We start from the raw sequence: 7403 nt of genomic DNA, 5'->3' as shown, positions 1-7403 counted from the left end.
AAGGACTATGATATGAGTGTGTTGTACCATCCGGGCAAGGCCAATGTTCTGGCGGATGCCCTAAGTAGATTGTCCATGGGTAGTGTTTCACATGTGGTAGAAGGTAAGAAAGAGTTGGCTTGTGATGTACATCATTTGGCTAGATTGGGGGTTAGGTTGTTTCACTCTGCTGAAGGTAGTATAGGGGTTTAGAGTAGGTCCAAATCCTCCTTGGTTTCGGAAGTGAAGAAAAGCAATACTTAGATGCTAGTTTAGTCAGACTGAATGAGTCAGTTAAGGACCAAAAAGTAGAGGTTTTCTCCCAAGGGGGAGATGGTGTGTTGAGATTGCAGGGTAGATTGTGTGTCCTAAATTTTGATGATCTGAGAGAGAGGATTATGGATAAAGCGTATGGGGCGTGATATTCTATTCATCTCGGTGCCACCAAGATGTACCAAGACTTGTGGGAAATCTATTGGTGGAGTGGCATAAAGAAAGATATAGCAGCATTTGTAGCTAAGTGTGCAACATGCAAACAGGCTAAGGTTGAACACCAAAGACCTAGTTGTATGATGCAAGAGTTTAGTATTCCCACCTGGAAGTTGGAAGAGATAAATATGGACTTCATGATTGGTTTACCTCCTTCCCGACGCCATCATGATTCCATTTGGGTTGTGGTTGACAGGTTGACTAAGTCTGCTTATTTCTTGCCTATTCATACTTCATATACTGCTGAGGATTATGCTAGATTGTATATCTGAGAGCTAGTCAGACTGTATGGAGTTCCCTTGTCTATCATTTTGGATAGGGGTACTCAGTTCACATCGCAATTTTGGAAATCTTTTCAGAAGGGTCTTGGTACCCAAGTTCTTTTGAGTTTTGCTTTTCATCCGCAGACCGATGGTCAGGCTGAGCGGACCATCCAGACCTTAGAGGATATGTTGAGAGCTTGTGCACTTGAGTTTAAAGGAAGTTGGGATGATCACTTACCATTGATAGAGTTTGCTTACAATAACAGTTTCCACTCTAGTATTGGCATGGCTCCGTTTGAAGCCTAATATAAGAGGAAGTGTAGATCACCCATAGGTTGGTTCGAGGTGGGTGAAGCGGCTGTGAGTGGTCCTGATTCGGTATTTGAGGCTATGGAAAAAGTTAAGTTGATTAAGGAAAGGTTGAAAACTGTCCAGAGTCGTCAGAAGTCATATGCGGATGTTAGAAGGAGAGACCTTGAGTTTGAAGTTGGTGACCTAGTGTGTCTGAAAATTTCACACATAAAGAGGGTGAAGAGATTCGGAAAGAAGGAGAAGCTTAGTCCTCGTTATGTTGGTCCTTACAAATTTCTTAGCCGTGTTGGTAAGGTAGCTTATGAGGTCGAGTTGCCTTCTGAGTTGTCCTCTGTTCATCCAATATTCCATGTCTCCATGCTTAGAAAGCATATTAGCGATGCTGTGGTAGTGGATTCCTCTGTGAGTGCTGACATTTAATAAAATCTTTCATTTGATGAGATTCCTGTTGAGATTCTTAATTTTAGTGTCCGAAGAATAAGGAACAAAGAAGTTCCCTTGGTCAAGGTGTTGTGGCGAAACCAATCTGTTGAGGGTACAACTTGGGAAGTTGAGGCGGATATGCGATCCAAGTACCCGCACCTATTTTCCAAGAACTCTGATCAAGCCGAAGGTACTGTTCTTTCCTAAATCCTGCACTTTTGATAAAAGTTGCAGCAGTTTAGCTATCATTTATTGTGTGTTCAGCTATAGTTTCTTTAATTTATGCATTATATGTTGCATTCGGAGTGAGAAATGATGTGGTGATGAGTCTAACGAATGGTTTTAGCTGTATGCTCTATTCCCTATCTAATCTTGGAATGTATAGCGTCATTCTAGGATGAATATTTCCAAGGGGGGATGATGTAATACCCCGGGAAATTTTTCATTGAAATTTTGTGCGTAAACGTGTTGGGTTCTATCTTCTAGAATGAATTATAAATTTCCCTTGTGGAATGTCTTAGATTATGACCTACCATTGCATAGAGTATCGAATAAGCTTTCCAAAGATATGTGATCATCCAAAATGGACACCCGAGCGGCGAGTTATGAACATTCCGATCAAACCGTGAATAGTAGTGAATAGTAAAACATGTAGTAAAAAGTACTGAGGCTTGATGTATTTTTGCTCCAACTTTAAATGATCATAAATGCTTGTACATAATGATCTGGGTGATCTACTATATATCAACAGAAAGCTCTACGAGTCCTCTTTCCAATGAAATTAGTTTCATCCAATTTGTCTATCGAAGCAAAATGTTATGGTCGATCTACTTCATCCTATCAAAAGTAAATTTTTGGGTCAACTTCAAACGATCATAACTCCTCGTACACAAAGATCTGGGTGAGATACTATATATCAACGGAAATATATGAGAGTCCTCTTTTTAATGAAATTTGTTTCATCCAATTTGGATATCGAAGTAAAACGTTATGGTTGATCTGCTTCAAACTATCAAAACAGTTCACCAAAGGACAGATTCGAGAATTTTTTTGATTTTTAAGGGCGTTTTAGTCATTTCTCCTCACCCAAAATCCATCCAAACCGTATATTAAAGCCTATTAGAAGCATTATATATTATATTTCAGGAAATTCCCTTAAAAAGAAAACCCTAAGCTCCTACATCCAACTTCAAGAACCTCCAAAGTTCACCATTAATTCTGCAAATTTATTCAAGATTCAAAGTTCCTAGTTTAAGAACTCCAAGAACCATCATTCAAAGGCACGATTAACATCTCAAAAACGAGTATCGATCTAAAGTTCATCATTCAAGGTATATGGGATTTTTCAACAAAAACTCTCTTTTATTCTTGTGCCCAAAAGTAATTTTCTTTACAAAAGCATGATTTTTATTTGATTTTTACGAATTTGAAGCATGAACCCATATCTTATGATGATTATTATGAAATCTTGATGTTTATGATTTTGAAAGATGAATTTACATTTGTGGAAATATAAAGCATGAATCTTGAACGATATTTATCATGATTTTGATATTTGGGTCGTGAATCCCCATTGAAAATTGTGTTTTTTTGAGAAAGTGTGTGTTATAAGCATGTTGATGTTGCATATTTGAGATATTTTGAATGATTTGACCTTTTGGTCTTAATGGAGTTGTTTTGAACTCGAGTGTGAAAGAAATCCACAACGTGGTTGATTTTGATAGATGGGAAGCATGATGGCTCCCGATGTATATTTATATATTACTAAATTTTTTTTTGTGGATTATCTTTAAAATGATCTGAGCTAATTCTGGGAGAAATTTTTAGCACCGAGTGGGAGGTATAAAGCGACCTTACTTCCCTAGAACTATATACCCCCGTAGGAGTAAGCCTGAGGCTGATTTATATAGTGATCACTAGTTTGTGTGGATTTGATATAGATAGTCCTACTCCGATGGCAAGGATAGGACGGCTCTCCCCAACGTGAGTTGTACGTTGGACTCCATGTAGCTCACATGGTTTATGTCGGTTATACGATCTCCCTGTGTGTGTGTGTTTCCTTGTGTCTATTGTGAATGATGAAGTGATTTGAAAGTGAAATTCTGAAAGTTATTCTTTCGAAAGATTTAAATGATATTTAGATTATGGGAATTGATATTCTTGATGAAATAAAAGTGATTCACAAATTATATGATGACTCACATGTGTTATTGTACTTATTTCATCCTCTCATGATTATGATGATTTTCTTCAGGCTATGTGAGTCTTTCATACATCATTCATATTTCTTATAAATATTTATGATGATGGTGTTTATACAACTGCATACACCCCCATATACTCAGTTTCTTTCCATGGTACAGACCCACATCTTCGGATGTGGGCTGCATTTTCTCGGAATATAGGTTTAGGTGCTCATTTCCAGGTTCGATAGTGATTCTTCAGGCAGGCTATTCTACATCCTCTGTTGTGGTGAGTCCTTATGTTCTGAGAATGTGATGTCTGATGTTGGTTTCACAGAATTGTTTACATTTGATAACTGAGTATGAGTCAGTTGGGGCATGTCTCAATGGCTTGCTGGTTTTATTGATTTTCTTAGAGACTTGTCAGACTAGTATAGATGTTGGGAGTTGACTAATAAGTCGTATTTTTTTATCTTTCTAAAATTCTTTTATTCTTGGACGATGATTGCTCTGTTGATATTTGAGGGTTATTTATGAAAACCCCATTGATTTGTGTTGAACTGAATAAAAATGGCTCAAAGGTTAGCTTGGGGCTACTCGTAGCCTCAAGCACCGTATGATGCTTCGGGACCCGTTTTCTGGGGCGTTACAATGTTATATATTAATTTTGGTTCTGCAAGTCATTTTGAGGCTTTCAAACACATTCAAGCAATTTGTATCTATTCGATAGATAGAAAGTATCAAATAAAGTTCAGAGATATATCAATAAGTGCAAGACTCAACCAAATAAATATTGCTATCTTCAATTTTTATGAAATTCAATTCAAACATGTGCATTTATTCATCGATTGCACAAAAAAAAATTATATCTTAAGTGCAATTACATGTTGAGTTAGAAAAAAAGCTGATTTAGGAATTTTCTGGGCTACTTGAGGGAAAATTGAGCAAAGATAAGTGACTTTTAATGATAATTGCATCTCAAAAGTAGTTCACATCGGATAATTTAAAGAAAATCAGCTAACATTGAGGGCTAATTAGCGAGATTTCAGAACACACTATCGTAGGCAATGATAGTAAGATCTTGGAGAAGTGGAAGTGATTAAGATGAATATCCATGAGAAACAGATTTGTACAAAATTAAAATACACAATAGGTTAGAAAAGTCATTTTATAGAACATTCAATTGTCAGTGAGGATCCAACATAAGTTTCCATTTCTGGCTCAGTAGCCCATGCAAGAATGACACAACATGTTTTTCCATATGCACAGTGATAGAAAAAATACTTTTATCTCTTTATACGGGATCAATAAATAAAGTAGAAAGAGAGAACGCCATATTACTTATGGCTCAGTTTCAGGTGTAGCATATTCGTTTTCAACAACACCATCATTAACCAATTTAGGCATCATTATAGCTTCACCACAAAAGTAAGGCTTATAGTGAATCACCTGTAATCTGCATTTAGAGTTGAGAAGCTATTATGGTTCTTACGCTTCCAATAACAAATTATGCTAACAGTAATTTAGTATTGAAACACAATTCACTATTAGGTTACAACCAATTAAAACAGAGCATATCTCATCACAACTATATCTTCATCTTTAAACTACTGTTCTATTTGGTGTTTCCCCTATTCTAAGCAAACAAAAAATGGTCACAACTATATCTGTAGTTGTACATTACAATCATCATTTTGTATATAGTATGTTATCTATGAAATTAAGTTTGGTTCAGTCACCACCATTTCCAGTAGAGGTAGTTCATATATAAGTAAGAACCAGGACAAAGCAAAAAATTACATAGATTATATTTTGTGCTACTGTACATTTTTCCAATAAAGACGAAATCTCATCTATTTGTCTTTCGATATCTATAAGAAAATGTTATTTTGTGTCTAATCTACTTGAGAAGTACAAGTCAAGTTTATCGGCATATATATTTCAATAAACACATAGCAGGAGTTTTAGTGTATCAAGATATTTTTTATTCAACAATTAGAGTTGTTTTCTTCCTTGAATATTTCTATTAATGTAAGGCTTTTAAAACACAAAAAATCTGAACTACGTTTAACATTATTAAATATGCCGTAATGAAAATCGACTTATGGGCACTTACAGATAGACACCACAAACTAAATATAACTTAATTAAGAAGATTAGCATTATATTTATATAATCTTCTAATAGGGAAACTTACATATATCTGTCAACAAAAGAGTTTCTCCAAAAGAAATAAAAACTCCACTTTAAATTTACATTTGCTTCACATCATGTAACTTTCTATACATTAGTAATACACCATTTCATGTAATCAAATCGATATATACTATTACCTTACAGATGACATAAGGTGAGCAAACAATATTTTTAGAGTACTAGTAATAATTTTAAACAATGCCATCAAATTTATGTTAGATCCTTCAAAAGTAGTGCGTATTTGAAAAAAGGTTCGATAATATTTTTGGATAATCCAAAAACATATATTCTTAGCACATTCAGATCTAAATAGCCATTAAATCGATGAGTGACAATCAGAAGCATTATTTTCAATGAGCTGCAACATACAAAAAGTTCAACCAATCTAAATGATCTTGAATTTTCACTAACAATCGAATCAATTTTCTAGCCTTAGACTTCCTTTCTAAAAGGTGGTAAGGCAAGTATGCTCTTACAAATCATATCAGAAGAAGCTAGAATTAATCAAAGAAAAATTTAATTATTACCTGCGCAGGTCCATTTCAATTGATTATTATGTCAGTGAACTGATCAACTTTTTTCTTCCAACCTCATTGTTTCTTTATGTTGAAGTTCAACAGTTGAACTATAAGAAACTGAAGAGTGTAAGTAAATTAGTATAAAAAAAAATTATCATAATTCATCAAACTAGAAAATTAACTTCGCTTAAACAAATTTATCTTACAATAAAAATGTGAAAAAAGAATTTTCTTGTCAAAACTTATAGTCCCTAGCTTAGCTACTATAGTCTCCCTAAATCAACCATTTATTCTGAACCTTTTTGATAATAGACCTTGTGTATCCCCTCTGCAGAGTAGGGCATTGTTACAAGACCATTGAAAATACAATCACAACTATAGTAATAGAACTATGTTATTCCACTTCAAATTTGCGGATTCAAAAAGACTCAAAAGTGAGAACTTCTTATAGTCCAATAGAAAAATCTATAAATCTTGTAATCTCTTTCTATTCCGCTGATACCACCATTAAACAGAGTTGCAATCATTAAAAAATTATGCCCAATCTAGTTAAAGAGAAAAAACTCAAACAGTACAACCCTTTAGTAGGAGAATTCAATCTTCTTCCATTAGATATTATGAAGATAAATAAAAATTTAAATAAAAAATAAAAAAATAATAATATATACCTGATACAATAACATCTCAAACGCACAGAAGAAGCATGTGTAGTAGACTGGTTGCTTATGCTTGCTCTGAAGTGAGAATAGACAAAGATTTAATCTAACTGTAAAAAGCACAGTGCAACACGCTCAGACTGTGCTAGGTGTCAAATTTATTGCCCATTTAGTAATGTCATTTAGTATTAAGTAAAGTCTAAAGATTAAAACATCCATAACTTTTCTTTAAATGACTTTATACATATATGTCAAAACTCTCCTTGCTAATATACAAAAAAAATTAAAGCTACTCACACTTTGTAAACTGCTACTTTGTTTATAATTTTTAACGATTACAACACTTACTCATTATAATATTATAATTGCTTATATGTTTAAACT

This window comes from Capsicum annuum, unplaced genomic scaffold (genome assembly GCF_002878395.1).
Source record: "Capsicum annuum cultivar UCD-10X-F1 unplaced genomic scaffold, UCD10Xv1.1 ctg4860, whole genome shotgun sequence".
NCBI lineage: Eukaryota > Viridiplantae > Streptophyta > Magnoliopsida > Solanales > Solanaceae > Capsicum > Capsicum annuum.
Note: the sequence above shows the minus strand (reverse complement) of the source record.